At 39.0% G+C, this 17,419-nt stretch overlaps 1 protein-coding gene across 1 annotated transcript in view; it reads left to right on the top strand.

Moving 5' to 3' along the window:
- The first annotated feature begins 13,183 nt into the window (after positions 1-13,183).
- Positions 13,184-17,419, top strand: part of C1QTNF7 (C1q and TNF related 7) — a 90,168-nt gene continuing 85,932 nt past the window's right edge. The window contains exon 1 of the mRNA XM_061191252.1: positions 13,184-13,209. The gene's annotated coding sequence lies outside the window, so the exon portion shown is untranslated. The remainder of the gene's footprint in view (positions 13,210-17,419) is intronic.

Here is a 17,419-nt window from a genome sequence, read left to right on the forward strand (position 1 = left end):
TGACATATATACAGAAGGTCAAAATGATTTCAAAAATGTGTTTTTTCTTTTGGAGAGGAATGGTCCAGGGTATTTGGAGCAATATTTTAGCCAGAGAGTAAAGCCAAGTTCGCCAATCTATGTCCTGTGTGTCAGATTTCGCTAATCTGACCCACTCTGACTTCTTCTCTTTCAGTATAAGAAGTTAATATTGAATTTCAAAACCCAAATGGCATAAATAAATTCCAGATGTCTTCCCAAATTCCTAAATCTCACATTAGAATAAGGAGAATCTTTGCTGTATATGAGTAGAGGGTTACATTTTAATTCACTGAAACGCCAAAAGGATCTCTCGGCAATTCTTCAGCCTTTATCTCACCAAGAAAACACACGAACTCTTTGGACTTTCTTAAGGAAATGAGTCCTCAAGATTCACGGCCCAGCTGTCTGACATATGTTCTGCTTTATTTCCCCCTTAAGAGGTAAAATAACATCATCATGAAATGCAGGGCCCTGGAGCCAGGCTACCTCAATCCCAATCCAACTGGGTGATTTGGGGCAAGTCACTTAAACTCTCTATTTCTCAGTTTTCTCATCTGGAAAATAGAGGAATAGAGAGGGATAATCATAATACCTACCTCACAGGGTTGTTGTGGAGATAAGTGACTTAATAATTTAAAGTATTCAGCACAGTACCAGCCACACAGCAAAATGTTTGCACTCATTATTACCTAAGAGGTGTAAGTATGGAGAGCTGATGGAGCCCATCTTAATGGTTAGAAATTATTTTCCCTTCTTCTCCTCCAGATAAAAGGGCTTAATCCAAGGTTAAGGAGGCTCTCATCCTTCTGTGAGTGATTAATAATCTAACTTCAGATCCCAGACCTTTCCCCTCAGCCTGGTCCAGACCCAGACTTACCTACCTGAGTCATCGTTCTTCAACCTTCTGCCTTAGCCATGCCATCCAACCAACTTTGCATCCAGGATAGCTCCACTTATGTAAATGTAAAAGCTCTGTCCTTGGAGGATTTGTGGATGCAGCTTCACACCTCCAATTAATTATAGGAGATCATATATGTAAAACACCAAAGTGCCATAAGTGCTCAAAAAAATTACCGTTTTCTTCCTTTTTTCCCCACCGCCATTAATGACTGATGCCTACGTTTGCAGAAACATTTAATTATAACCATGCAAGGCCTTCATTGCTCATCTTCAACAGAGAACTTACAGTCCATATATCCTTTAGCAACTCAGTTTCACACCTCTAGACCATGCATCCGTGCTAGAAAGCAACTAGACAAACAAGTGCTATTTCATACTTGACGTGTATTTTCACCTCTCAGTAACAATGAAAGCTTGTGTAATATTTTAGTACGTACAGATCCCTTTCACATACATCACCTTACTTTTATATCAACTCTTTAGGTAGGTACTGATGTTGTTGTTGTTGTTATCATTATCATCATAATTTTGCAGTATGGAAAACTAAAGCTTAGACCAATGAAAAGGCTTGCCCCAAATCCTGCAGCTGGTAAGTGATTCAGTGGGGATTTGAACCTGGATTTTCTGCCCTGAAATTCTTTGCTTTTCTTCTAGCAAATTTCACTGCTGAAGTTATAGGATTAAAGAGTTCAAGCCTTAAAAGAAGCCTTGTGAATTCCTTGCTTGCATCACTTTCCATTGGATGTCCTTTTTTATTTTAAGCTCTGATTTTTGTTTTCTCTTATGTTGCCATGGTTGGCAAAATCAAGCTCAGCACAGTCATTCAGCCAGCTTGGAGCTGTTTCTGTAGGCTATCATGAGTGTGTATTGGATGACTGGTTTAAAAAAAAAAGACATGTTTAATTGGTGTTTTCTTTCAAGCAGAATTTTGTTATATTGCAGCCAAATAATGCCTCATTTAGAAAGAAAAATGAACTATTCCAGAATGTTTGTTCAAAGAGAGGCCAAATCTTTTGCAACCATGAAGTATTATACACAAATCTGAAAATAGTCCATATTGAGAACAGGGTGGGAAGGTGAAGTAGAGCTGTGCCAATCAAGAATGTGTGACTTCATGTATTATAACAGAAACTCAACTTCAGTGCCCTGGTTAAATAGGGGCTTGTGGTTCTCACCTAAAAAGAAGTGAGTTTGGAGGTTTGCAGTTAAGGGTTGGTACAATGGCTCCACAAGTTCATCAGAGACCCAGGTCCCTTCTACCTTTCTGCTTTTCCATCTTGGTATATGGCTCTCTTTATCAGGATCACAAGATGTCGAGTCTACATCAGTGTCATAACTGCCTTCTGCGTGAAGGCAAAATACAAAGAACAGAATCTGAACAGGTGACACCAGCTGTCTTTCCTCTTTTGGAAGTTTCCCAGCAACATCTTCCATCAACCTCTGCTTACATATTATTGTCCCTACTGGGTGGGTCACATGACCTTCACTGACCACAGGGAGTCTGGGAAGATGGGTGTTTACCAGGTGCCATTGCTGCCCCCAAACAGATGAGACCTCTGTTAGTGAGAAAGAATATCAAAATCGGCATTGAGAAGCAACTAACAGAGTCTGCCAAGAAGACTACCATTCACTGGGGTCTTGCAATGTGCTAGACACAAACTAAAACAATGCTAAAAAAGAAAGAACACTATCCTTGCATTAGAAAATCATTTCCTAAAGAAAATGATATCCAGAGAGATGTGAAATGTGAAATGCATTTTTCTCAGAAGATCTCCATGTGGATTTTTCTCATGTGACAACGCCTGGCACAGAATAGACACTCAAAAATGGTTTTAAATATTTCCCTTTTCTTTGTCCTCTCTCGCAAAGGAAATTAGAAATGCAGTACCAGCTTCCCCTTGGAGTGCCTTTATATCTGCATTGTCTAATTGACTATAGCTACTGGTCTGGCCAGTGTGTCCATATCCCCAACCTCTGGCAAACACAGCACTGCTGACTTTGTTAGATCATGTCAAATTTTTCCTGCTTGATATATTCTCTATTTTTGATTTCCTCTCCAGAGCTGTAATGATATTGTTTTTACTTGCAATGTCATCAGCTAAGAAATAAATAGCCTTTCGTTTGGTTTTTATCAGCATCTTCTTTTGCTTGGCACTTAATAGGAGCTCAATGATATCCATTGAACAAATGAATCTCAGCTTCATCATTTACCAAGTGTGTGATCTTAGACAAGTTTCAGACCTACCATGATGAGAGAAAGGAAATGCTTGTTTTAGAGATTTTTTTATCATGCTGCAGCATTATAGCTGCAATAGCTGATGACTATAGCCTGCCACCAGTTAGTGAGGGAGGGAAATTCATGCAAAAGAGATGCTCAGCAGATAGTGCCAAAGATATTTACTATAGAATAACATCCATGCTGTAACAAGACTCTTTTCTCTACCATTTGTTAAAATTAATAGACAATCCTGAATTATAATAGCCTCACATATAAAAAATGCTTAAAAAATGACACAGGAACTTCACCAAATCCTACTCTGAGGTTTTTAGAGCATGTAAAGCACCACCATGGAAGGAAATGTTTTCTGAGCAAGCATCATTCTGTTACATCAGTGGGCAAGTGCACGGGATGCCGATGATAAAAGAAAATACCCAGAATGCTTATCTCACTGACACAACTGCATTATAAATGCATTAGGTTTGAGTTATGGGAAACAATTAAACAATCCCTGTACAGAGAGTAGAATGGGTAAAGAACCTCTCCTTTGTCAAAAATTGAATCTCTTGATTGTCAGTGAAAACCAAAGCTGGAGTAAATTTGGAAATCTGATATGTGGTCGCCTGGAGGTTTATCCCTACCAAAATGTAAATTCACAACAGTGTTGAATGAGGTTTCCATCTTGCTTGACACACTTATGTATCAGACCTCTCTTCATAAAACATCCAGTGAAACTGGAATTTTGGAAGCAATAAGTAGGTGTTTGGCACCATATACAACTTCATACATAGGGTATGAGTCATAACCTAGTGTCTTTTCAAGGCATTTGTTAGATAGCAAAAGGTAGCTCTCAAGAGATTTCTTTTTGTCAGGCAGCATAAACAACTGGAAATGTATTTGTGTACTTAAAAATCAAACAGACCTGGATTTGATTCCAGGTGTGCTATCTAATAAATGTGCAACACTAGGCATACTACTTATCACCACTGAGTTTTTTCCTCACCTGTAAAATGGAAATAATACTTAAGTTGAGCCAAGTGAAATTGCCATATTTGAAGTCAAGAGAAGTCAAATATTGGTGATTTCATATGGTTCGGCCTGTACCTGTTTCACAGGACTGAGTCCAAATTAGAAGACTAAGTCCATGTATGCCTATGAGTCACAACTCTACTGTTGCACGTGACAGGCACCCGACTCAAAGTAGCTTTAGAAAAAGGGAATATATATCAAATCACCACAATGTACACTTCAAATATCTTTCCATTTTATTTGTCAGTTATACATCGATAAAGCTAGAATGTTTTTAAAAGGGGAGAGAATGCATTAACTCATGTAATTGGGCAATCTAGGAATGGTGCCACCTTCATGCATGGCAGGATCCAGGGGCTCAAATAATGCACTGTATCCTCACTCTCTCTCTCTCTGCTGCCCTACCTCCTTCTGTGTCTGTTGACTTTGTCAGGTATGGTGGACAGGATGACCAATGATAGTCTTCACCGGAAGCAAAAGGGACTGCTCTCTCCCAAAGGCTGTTTTTCTTGTGTTACATGTTCAGCTAATCACTGTTTCCATTGTGTCAGGTGCCAACTACTAGGCTTGGTCCAGCCTGGTTGATTTTCTCACCTCCAAGGAGATGGCGGGAGCGAAGGGCACTATACATGAGAGCCTGATTAGAGCCACAAAAGATAGTGAAGCAGTACCCAAAGAATACTGGGGTATTAGACAGGAAGGGGAAAAGAAGTCCACTACAGTATGTACAACACTTATTACAGATCCTGGCACACAGGAGATGTGCTAAAATTAGCTGAACAGTTTCCTACACTATAGTCAAAGGACATAAGACAAAGTGACCAACTTTTCTCAGTTTGCCCAGGATTTTCTTGGTGTTAGCAATGTATAAGTCTCACACCCTGGAAAATTCCTCAGTCCCATGCAAACCTTCCTGGTTTATCTAACCTATCCCTGTTTTAAAACTGGAAGTCCCATGTTGGGGAATCCCCTCATTCCCAGGCAAACCAGGACAGCTGGTCACCCTGCTCAAAGACAGCACTTGTAAGTGTAAATCTTAACTGCAGTTGAGGTCTTGTTAGGTCAGTTTATTAGTTTGTTGCATCAATAGAAGATTGACATGCTATGGTACACCCAAAACCATCGAAATAGTAGGGAAATACTATTTCTATAGATAGTCCCATGGAAAAATGCATAGACCATGTGTTTTATTTAGAGTTACATGATCTGCTCCTTTGCTTTGCCTTCCCCCTCTGTTTTCTTTGTTTTTATTTCAGTGTTTTTCTTTCTCCCTTTTCCTCTTTCCTTTCATTCTTTCCTTCCTTCCCATCTTCCTTCTCTCTCTTATTTTCTTCTTTTTCTTTTCCTTTTTTGTTTGGTAACATATTCACCTTTCAAATAACATGTGATTTAGATTTGTTTGTGGTCTTCAAAGGAGCTGTTATGTGTTGTTTGACTAAAACACACCAGCCTCACTAAATACATTTATAGTGGTTAATCCACCAAGTAAGTGGAAACTTCACTGTTGATTAGGACAAGAAGTGTATGTGCAACTACTGTGGGCTTGCTGAGCCAGCATGGTCATGATGCTGAGCATGAAGAATGAAAAAATTGGGGGGAAAAAAAGCAAAGCAAAGAAGATGGTGATGATTGTGAAATGAATAGACTGGAGACTGGAAGAACTTTAGATTGAATTCTTTCAAGGGACATTTTGGTTTAACTGTTTACATAGGGGTTGCACCTACTACTAATGGAAATTGCTGAGATTTGGGAACTCCTTCTTCTTTTAAATCAATATTATCATTAATTAAGCAATGTAAACCAGGAACTCCTTCTTGGTTACAAACTATGCTTTGAAGCCAGGCCTGCATTTGAATGTTTTCAATCAAAATCTTAAAATAAAATTAGAAAGAAAGCAATGTCTAGTCTTTGAAGGAGAGTTATCTTGAGGAAAACAGAGCCTTCTGAATTAAACTTTGGTGAGGGATGAGAATTTTGCTGCCCTTATTAAAGTGCTGAATTTCTAAGGAAGTAACTCCACTTTGGAGGCAAATTCAAATACTCCCTCATGATAGGGGTTCCATCCACAAGTCAGGGTCACATACTTGGGACTTCCACTACCTTTGGGTTTTCCAAATAACAGCATTCACATCAATTTCACAATTTTTGTCAATACATAGTACCACTTGTACCATTTATGCACAAATTTACTTTTTTAGACTAAGATGATGTAGCCAATGCAGTTCATTAGGGCTCATGCATAGCAGTGTCCTGAGAGCCCAGGCTGACTCTCAGACTCTAATGATTTTTAAACTTTTGTGGGAAGAAAAGTATTGTCACCCACAAGAAAAGCAGTATACTCTGGTGGCATTGAAAAGGATTGGAGCCTCACTACCTGATTCTTATCTTGGTTTTACATTTCGGTAGCCTCGAGATTTTGGATAAGTGACTTTAATTTTCTATCCATATGAGTGTGAGGATTAATTAAGACAACTCCTAGAAATAATCAATGAACAGTGCCAGCACTTAACAAATGTTAGTAAGGATTTCTTCTTAGTTCATTAGTAGAGAGAATGAAGGCTTGCATAGTCCTGTAGGGCAGACAGTTCATTTATTCTGGGAAAGCCAATTAAATGTGGAATGTAATGCAAAGATTAAGTTCTGAAATAAGTGGTTTCAAGTCATTATGGGAAACAATTTTTTTAAAAATTTAATTTGAAACCAGAGGGCATCTCTGCAGAGGAGGGCACTTTGGGAGGAAATGTATCTAGCTCCTTAGGGACAAACAGTGTTATAGTGTTTGTTGCTAAACTGGCTTCCCCAAGACCAGATTTGTATCACTTGTAGATATTGAGTCAGAGGTAAGAATCCTAAGGGAAAAAAATATATTTTACCAAGATTTTGTGAGTCTCTTTGCACAAGTTAAGCTGATTAAGTGCCCAAGTGAGAAAACACAGCCCAGAGTTAGGGAGAGTCTGATCTCCCCTTCCTCTGCAGAGAAGCCAGCCTCATTTTGCTATCACAAGGATTTTTGATAATTTTTTAAACATTTTATTCTATATATGATTATTTTGGGAATATAGGAAAGCTATTTTTAGTGTATTCTTTTTTTAATCTGGCAGCCATATTGAAGATATATAATTTCTAATAGCCTTTTAAAATGTGCTTGCATTGTTTAGGTGCACAATTGTGTTATCTTTCAATAATAATAACTTTGCTTCCTCCAATCCAATTCCTATACCTCTAATTTTTTGTTTCCTGTGTCATCACATGTAAATTATTTTACCATTATTTAGGAATGATTAAAATAGTATTGTATTTTTGATCCATTATGATAAGGATGACTTTGAGAATATAGCAATTAAAAGCCCAAGAAATAGCTAAAAATCTGTTGCAGTAAATGATGTAATGTGACAATGCCCTGGGCAAAGACAATGGGTAAAAAAAAACAGATGGAAAAAAGTACCAATGAGCAATAATTTTTTTCATTTTTTTATTGAAGTATAGTTGATTTACAATGTTGTGTTAATTTCTGCTGTACAGCAAAGTGATTCAGTTATACATATATATACATATATTCTTTTTTTATATTCTTTTCCATTATGGTTTATCATAGGATATTGAATATAGTTCTCTGTGCTATATAGTAGGACCTTGTTGTTTATCCATTCTATATATAAAAGTTTACATCTGCTAACCCCAACCTTCCATTCCATTCCTCCCCCAACCCCCTCCCCCTTGACAACACCAGTCTGTTCTCTATGTCCATGATTCTGTTTCTCTTTCATAGGTAGATTCATTTGTATCATGTTTTAGATTCCACATATAAGTGATATCATATGGCATTTGTCTTTCTCTTTCTGACTTACTTCATTTAGTATGGTAATCTCTAGTTGGCATCTGTGTGGCTGCAAATGGCATTATTTCATTCTTTTTTATAGCTGAGTAGTATTCCATTGTATATATGTACCACATCTTCTTTATCCATTCATCTATTGATAGACATTTAGGTTGTTTCCATGTCTTGGCTATTGTGAATAGTGCTTCTATGAACATAGAGGTGCATGTATCATTTTGAATTATAGCTCTGTCTGGATATATGCCCAGGAGTGGTATTGCTGGATCATATGGTAATTCTATTTTTAGTTTTCTGAGGAATCTCCATACTGTTTTCCACAGTGGCTGCACCAACTTACTTTCCCACCAACAGTGTAGGAGAGTTCCCTTTTCTCCACACCCTCTCCAGCATTTGTTATTTGTAGACATTTTAATGATGGCCATTCTGACCTGTATGAGGTGGTACCCCAATGAGCAATATGTTAATTGAGTAAGTAAATGTAAGAAACAAAACTTAACTACAGGCTTTAAATATGAGATAACACCAGGAAATTTTCCATCATACCAGTCAGGATTCAGTTAGGTAAAATCACTCTAGGTATGGATTCAAGATGAGAATCAAAGCCTTAAACAATCATTGAAAGAACTATAGAGAATCTATACGTAGGATCAAATTTCATTGACCTATACAACATGCAAAGGAATCCATGCAAAAACTGCTAAAATCTGAATAAGTCCTGTAGTCTAGTTAATACTATTGCACTGATGCCAATTTCCAGTTTTGATCTCCTATTACAGTGATGTAAGATGTCACCCTTGAGGGAGGCTAGTTTTTTTTTTCATTTGGTTTTTATACAATTTTTCAACTTCCTCTGAATTAAAATTATAATTATAAATTATTATTACATATTAATTAAGTATAATAATATTATTATATATTAGTATATTATATACACTAGTTGATTCATGTATAATTATTTCTAAATAAAAAGTTTTTTTTAAAAGGGGGCTGTAGAACCAACAACTGAAGAAAGAACATACTGTTCTGCTGGAAACCCAGAAGTGCAGGATTGCTAGGAAGCCACACTAATGTGTGATTACAGGATCTCACATAGAAACCCCTGTAAACCTTGCATCAGTTGACTGTCTTCTCGCTGCCTGCAACTGCCACCAAAGAATGTCCTCTTAGTCCTTTCTGCCTTTCACATCTCTGTGAGTGCCCTTCTTGGCTGGCTCTGATCAGGGACCCTGACTGCAAGGGATTCTGGGAAATGTCATTCCAGGCTCCCACTCCCTGGTCTGTAAGAGAGAGAGTAGAAAGGTCCAGGGATGGATGATGCCAAGCTGAAAACATATACCCCAGCTCACTGATATTTAACATATACTATAAATTTATAATCTAGTCTTTGAAAAGGGGATTAGAGGAAGGAAATTAGAAAAAATTTTCAGTTTATATATAAAAGACATTCTTAAATAATTCGGTTTCCCAGCATAATTCCTTGGTATCTCTTCCAAGCTATCTTCATCTAAAATAATTTATAATAAGCAAGTTTTCATAGGATTTTTCCAGTTTTTAAAACAATTCCACATGAACTCTCTCACTGACCCACCAAACAATGCTGAGAAATAGATAATAATGAAAACACAAAATATTTATCTAACTCTTTTACTTATAGTATCACATTTCCTTGCAACCCACCAACAAAAGTGTGCTCCTTGTAGTTCTCTGAAGAAAAAACACCATCTTTTCATGTCTTCGTGCATGTGGTTTCTTTAGCTGAGAATGTCTATCCCTGGTAACAAATTCCTCCTGGCAGGCCCTATACCTCTTCATACCCTGTCCCACCAAGGTCTGGCTTCCTCTCTTTCCTGAAGGAGACTGAGTCTGACGGGATATGAACAGGCATCCCCATCGTGCAGAGAACCAGGCTGTGCTGCCCTTGCAGGAGTCCAGAGGTGGACAAGCAGGCCAGCAGGTGTGACACGAGATCTGTTCCTCAGCTACCCCTCCTTAGTCTAAGAACTCCATCCTTGATCAGCCAAATCTAGAACCCCCATGCAAAATAACAAGGAGAAGAATAAAGTTGGTGGTATGCAGAGGACTTAATAAAGGTTCCAATTAGATGGAGCTCTCTCTCAGGCATATATGTGCCAGTCACATGACTGTAAAGGAATCTGTTAGCCTCTTTCTACTATTTATTTTCCTTGGTTCACCTTTTCCTACCCCGCCCTTCCTTCCCTGTAGGTCTTCTTGTTAGTGGTCTAATTGCTGCAGATACTTCAGTGGGAAAAACATCCCTGCCCTCAGGGAGTCTACAAACCAGTAGAAAGACAAACATTATGCAAATTATCTTAGAAGTATTATAGCTATTGTAACAACTACTACAACTGTGAAGAAACATTTATGAAGTTTTACAAAAGGAAAAAAATTATGAAGGGGGAGTATAGGATAATATATAAGAGAGAGCAAGGGAGAGCTAAGGTAGGTGAGGAGCAGGTCAAAGAAAGCTTCCCTGAGGAAGGAACACAAGCTGAGTTTGAAATGATGAGAAAAATTTATCAACATAAAGGAGGCTGAGAAGAAAGCAGGGAGAGAACATTCTGGGCAGGCTCTCCACAGCTGTCAGCCTAAATTCAGTGGGGACCCCAAGGGAAACCACAGAGCTCCCTCTACCCCCTTTGCCTTCTCAAAGTGCTGTGGGTAACAATGTCCTGCCTCAAGGCAACTGAACTGGGAATTAGCAGAAAAGATAAATGGAGGTTCCTGGCTCAGAATCACGGAGAGAAAAAGAGGTGGAGGCAGAATGTGTCATGGAAAGAGCAGAGCTTTGGTTACCACAGTTTACATTTGGACACAGCCCCTTATTGGCTTTGTGACCTTGGAAAAGGAAATACCGACTATCATAGTTGTTGCGAAGATTGACTGAGAAAAGAAACAAGTAGGACCTTATGCCCAGTAAGGGCTCAATAAATGTTAGTTCTCTTCTCTCACTTTCTCCAGGTTCGATATGGACCGAATTTGTGTCCCCCGCAAAATTCATATGTTGAGACCCTGACCCCCAATGTGAATGTACCTAGAGATAGGATTTTTAGGAGGTAATTAAGGTTAAATGAGGTCATAAGGGTGGGGCCCTGATCCAAAAGGACTGTGGCCTTATAAAAAGAGGAAGAGAGAAAGAGATCTCTCCTTCTCTTGTGAGCAGACACAACAAGAGGCAGTCTACAAACCAGGGAAAAGGCTCTCCTCAGAACCCGATCATGTTGGTTCCTTGATCTCAGGTTTCCAGCCTCCAGAACTGTGAGAAGATAAATTTCTGTTGTTGAAGCCGCCAGTCTATGATATTTTGTTATGGCAGCCTAATCAGACTAAAATGAGGCTCACTTAGAAAATTGCTCTTATAGATGATCAAGTGCAAATCTTAATTGCAATGACACTTAAAGAATAGATTTATGAAAGGGCAAAGGAAGTGAGTGGAATAACTAAACATGAGCTGGTTTGGGGCTTGAGCATTTTCAAAAATGAGGCTGACCTCGATTCATTTGGTGTTTGGTTGTGATGACTTCCAAAACAAAGATCCAGTCTGTGTCAAGACTTCAGATGTTTTCCATGTGATTGAGCAAATGTTTTCTCCTTGTTTTTATTCTTACTGTTGCATGAGAAGTGGAAGGACACTTAAACTCTAAGAAAACCAGTAGTGGCCAGCATGGGGAGACAAGTGCCAAGAGATGGGATGACAGGGAAGAAAGGTGAAATATACTCCTTAAAAGGAGAAGAACAAAAGGCCAAGGACCCAGGATCTCAGGCACTAAGGGTTGTGAGCCAATGCCACAGATGAAATGGGAAGTGATAGTTGCACCACCCCATCAACAATGTGTTCTGTGTGAAGTGCTGTGCTGAGTGCTGGCAAACACTGCTTTCCAATTTCAAAGCCTGCACAAGCTGATAAGCACCATCTCAATGAAGACCTCATTTGAATTTCACCACAGCAAAAGGAGGTGAGCACAGCAGGACAGGGATCATGTCTCCAGGGATGACACTGTGGTTTGGAATATTTAAATGGTGCTCCCTTGGCTGGTAAGTGTTAGAGGCAGAGTGGCCAAGCCTTGATTTTCTGATTCCAGACCCGGTGTCCTTTCCATAGCAAATGTCAAGCCTTGCTCTACCTAGTCATCTGATCTTGACCTGGTTTTCCAAGGTCGAAAGTTTTCTCCATGCCCCATACCATCTTCCAACCAATATTTTCCTTTTCCCCCAAGGTCACTTGATGGCTTCTTCTAGCACAGAAAATAATGTTGGTGGAACATGAGAATGGAAAGGAGAAGAGAAGCGTGTAATTTGGGCCAGGTTGATAAAAGTCCATCATATAGTGTAATTGCTTTCATCCTTGATGACGCTTATTCATAGAGATCACCATATTGTATGACCAAGCAAGGAGAGCTATTATTAGAATTCCCATTTTGTAGCTGGGTAAACTGAGACACAGAAGAATTAAGGACAGAAGTATCCAGTGACATGTGTCCTAAAGATCAAGAGCCAGACCTCAAAATTTTGTGTCTGTCTCCACCTACCTGTAGGGGACAGAGTTCTGGTTTGACTGCCAGGAGGTCTTTTGGTTCCAATCCTTCCCCTCATGGCCTGTGTGATCCTGGTCAAGGCCTGTCACCCCTCATCTTGATCTTCTTCCTCTGTAAACTGAAGGGGCTGGATGGCCTGGTCTCTAAGAACATTCTCTGAAGTGGCTCATGAGAAAACAATCACGACCTGCCGTGAAGACCCATCAAAGGTGCCCCCGATTTCCCCCAGCAAGAAATATAAGATACCGTTCAACTTGAATTTTACACTTTTAGATCAAATATTGTCTAGACTCTTTGTGCTATTTCTCAAGTGTGATTCGGGGAGTGAGTCAACAGATAGAGGAGGAGATTTATTTTTGTTTGTGAGGTTCACAAACCTTTCTTTCAGGCTCGATCAAACCATTGGGAGGTCTGTGTAGGCCGTGGCATCTCCGCACAGCGTGGGCCTGGCTGGTTCCTCTCCCCCTGCCTCTGCTTGGAGCCTGGGAGGATGCTTTTGAAATGAATCAGGAAATTACTTATCAATCTGAAGCCCCAAAGAGCTATGAGTCCTCCTCACTGCCAAAGGGAGGGAGATTTCAAGTGAAAGCTCCACATCTGTGTGCAGTAGAGTTCAAAGACTCAAGCTGTTGGAAGGTCTTGCAAGCGATGTAAGTAAAGATCCCTCTCTCCCGATTGAAATGAAACCTCTTCAGTCTATTTTTCCTCCCAGAGATGAGTCGTTTGGCTCACGCTCGTGTTACTCTTTCTCTGTTCTTCTCTGAGGTTTGGGGGTGTTTACTGACCTGGACTTTCTCAATGAAACATCTCCTCTGGGGGCAGCTCATGTGGAACAGAAGAGAGAAAGCAAAAGTGAAAATCTGCTTTGCTTGGGTTAGTTTTGAAAACAGCCCTTGACTTGGCAGATACGCTCTCTCATGGCTATAGATCCATAAACAAGAGGAGTGAGAGGCTGATGTGCACACTTGTGGGAGCAAACAAAAGGGGGTCCGTCGCCTCCCCTGAAAAAAAGAATGATCATTGAGTCAGTGGCTACATAATTCAAGTTGAAGGTTTTTCCTTTGTTTTGTAGGCTTTAAATAGAGGAAAAAGAAAACATTAAAGCTCTTACTGTCTTGTGGAGATTTCCTTGTAGCAGTATAAACCGTGCGCTCAATTTACTTTTGGTTAAGGGTGCTGATTTATTTACTGTTTATTTTATTAAATAAATGTGCCATAACTGCACATAGCTTTGGAAAACACAATGCATTCATTGCAATATATGTATGTAAATATCTAGACTGCATTGGTAAAACTACGAGTTTGTATTAATAGTAATTCTATGAATGGATTGCATAGTTTCATAAATAATGCATTGTTCTAGAACATGTGTCTTTTATGAGTATTGTTTTTTAACATCTTTATTAGAGTATAATTGCTGTACAATGGTGTGTTAGTTTTTGCTTTATAACAAAGTGAATCAGCTATATAAATACATATATCCCCATATCTCCTCTCTCTTGAGTCTCCCTCCCACCCTCCTTATCCCACCCCTCTAGGTGGTCACAAGGCACCGAGCTGATCTCCCTGTGCTATGCGGCTGCTTCCCATTAGCTATCTGTTTTACATTTGGTAGTGTATATATGTCCATGCCACTCTCTCACTTCGTCCCAGCTTACCCTTCCCCTCCCCGTGTCCTCAAGTCCATTCTCTACGTCTGCATCTTTGTTCCTGTCCTGCCCCTAGGTTCTTCAGAACCATTTTTTCTTTTTTTTTTTTGGATTCCATATATATGTGTTAGCATATGGTATTTGTTTTTCTCTTTCTGACTTACTTCACTCTGTATGACAGACTCTAGGTCCATCTACCTCACCAAAAATAACTCAATTTCGTTTCTTTTTATGGCTGAGTAATAGTCCATTGTGTATATGTGCCACATCTTCTCTATCCATTCATCTATTGATGGACACCTAGGTTGCTTCCAGGTCCTGGCTATTGTAAATAGAGCTGCAATGAACATTGCAGTCATGCGGTACATGACTCTTTTTTTTTTTTTTTTTATAAATTTATTTATTTATTTAGTTTTGGCTGTGTTGGGTCTTCGTTTCTGTGCGAGGGCTTCCTCCAGTTGTGGCAAGCGAGGGCCACTCCTCATCACGGTGCGCAGGCCTCTCACCATCACGGCCTCTCCCATTGCGGAGCACAGGCTCCAGACGCGCAGGCTCAGCAATTGTGGCTCACGGGCTCAGCCGCTCCACGGCATGTGGGATCCTCCCAGACCAGGGCTCGAACCCGTGTCCCCTGCATTGGCAGGCAGACTCTCAACCACTGTGTCACCAGGGAAGCCCCTGACTCTTTTTGAATTATGGTTTTCTCAGGGTATATGCCCAGTAGTAGGATTGCTGGGTTGTATGGTAGTTCTATTTTTAGTTTTTTAAGGAACCTCCATACTGTTCTCCAAAGTGGCTGTATCAATTTACATTCCCACCAACAGTGCAAGAGGGTTCCCTTTTCTCCACACCCTCTCCAGCAATTATTGTTTGTAGATTTTTTGATGATGGCCATTCTGACTGATGTGTGGTGATACTTCATTGTGCTTTTCATTTGCATTTCTCTAATGATTAGTGATGTTGAGCATTCTTTCATGTGTTTGTTGGCAATCCGTATATATTCTTTGGAGAAATGTTTATTTAGGCCTTCAGCTCATTTTTGGATTGGGTTGTTTGTTTTTTTGATACTGAGTTGCATGAGCTGCTTGTAAATTTTTGAGATTAATCCTTTGTCAGTTGCTTCATTTGCAAATATTTTCTTCCATTGTGGGGGTTTTCTTTTCATCTTGTTTATGTTTTCCTTTGCTGTGCAAAAGATTTTAAGTTTCATTAGGTCCCATTTCTTTATTTTTTTTCTTATTTCCATTTCTCTAGGAAGTGGGTTAAAAAGGATCTTGCTGTAATTTATGTCATAGAGTGTTCTGTCTATGTTTTCCTCCAAGAGTTTTAGAGTGTCTGGCCTTACATTTATGTCTTTAATCCATTTTGAGTTTATTATTGTGTATAGTGTTAGGGAGTGTTGTAATTTCATTCTTTTACATGTAGCTGTCCAGTTTTCCCAGCACCACTTATTGAAGAGGATGTCTTTTCTCCATTGTATATTCTTACCTCCTTTATCAAAAATAAGGTGACCATATGTGCGTGGGTTTATCTTTGGGCTTTCTATCCTGTTCCACTGATCTATATTTCTGCTTTTGTGCCAGTACCATACTGTCTTGATTACTGTAGCTTTGTAATATAGTCTGAAGTCAGGGAGCCTGAAACCTCCAGCTCCATTTTTCTTTCTCAAGATTGTTTTGGCTATTCGGCGTCTTTTGTGTTTCTATACAAATTGTGAGATTTTTTGTTCTAGTTCTGTGAAAAATGACTGGTAGTTTGATGGAGATTGCACTGATTCTGTAGATTGCTTTGGGTAGTATAGTAATTTTCACAGTGTTGATTCTTCCAATCCAAGAACATCGTATATTCCTTCATCTGTTTGTATCCTCTTTCATTTCTTTCATCAGTGTCTTACAGTTTCCTCCATACAGTTCTTTTCTCTCCTTAGGTAGGTTTATTCCTAGGTATTTTATTCTTTTTTTGCAATGGTAAATGGGAGTGTTTCCTTAATTTCTCTTTTAGATTTTTCATCATTAGTGTATAGGAATGCAAGAGATTTCTGTGCATTAATTTTGTATCCTGCTACTTTACCAAATTCATTGATTGGCTCTAGTAGTTTTCTAGTAGCATCTTTAGGATTCTCTATGTATACTACCATGTCATCTGCAAATAGTGACAGTTTTACTTCTTCTTTTCTGATTTGGATTCTTTTATTTCTTTTTCTTCTCTGATTGCTGTGGCTAAAACTTCCAAAATTATGTAAAATAATGGTGGTGAGAGTGGACAACCCTGTCTTATTCCTGATCTTACAGGAAATGTTTTCAATTTTTCACCATTGAGAATGATGTTGGCTGTGGGTTTGATATGTACGGCCTTTATTATGTTGAGGTAAATTCTCTCTATGCTTACTTTCTGGAAGGTTTTTATCGTAAATGGGTATTGAATTTTTTCAAAAGCTTTTTCTGCATCTATTGAGATTATCATATGGTTTTTCTCCTTCAATTTGTTAATATGGTTTATCACATTTATTGATTTGCGTGTATTGAAGAATCCTTGCAATTTCTGGGATAAACCCCACTTGATCATGCTGTATGATCCTTTCAATGTGCTGCTGGACTCTGTTTGCTAGTATTTTGTTGAGGATTTTTGCATCTATGTTCATCAGTGATATTGGCCTGTAGTTTTCTTTCTTTGTGACATCTTTGTCTGGTTTTGGTATCAGGGTGATGGTGGCCTCGTAGAATGAGTTTGGGAGTGCTCCTCCCTCTGCTATATTCTGGAAGAGTTTGAGAAAGATAGGTGTTATCTCTTCTCTAAATGTTCGATAAAATTCACCTGTGAAGCCATCTGGTCCTGGGTTCTTGTTTGTTGGAAGATTTTTAATCACAGTTTCAATTTCAGTGCTTGTGATTGGTCTGTTTATATTTTCTATTTCTTCCTGGTTCAGTCTCGGAAGGTTGTGCTTTTCTAAGAAACTATCCGTTTCTTCCAGGTTGTCCATTTTATTGGAATACAGTTGCTGGTAGTAATCTCTCATGATCCTTTTTAATTCTGCAGGTTCAGTTGTTACTTCTCCTTTTTCGTTTCTAATTCTGTTGATTTGAGTCTTCTCCCTTTTTTTCTTGATGAGTCTGGCTACAGGTTTATCAGTTTTGCTTATCTTCTCAAAGAACCAGCTTTTAGTTTTATTGATCTTTACTGTTGTTTCCTTCATTTCTTTTTCATTTATTTC

This window comes from Eubalaena glacialis, chromosome 5, assembly GCF_028564815.1.
Source record: "Eubalaena glacialis isolate mEubGla1 chromosome 5, mEubGla1.1.hap2.+ XY, whole genome shotgun sequence".
Lineage (NCBI taxonomy): Eukaryota > Metazoa > Chordata > Mammalia > Artiodactyla > Balaenidae > Eubalaena > Eubalaena glacialis.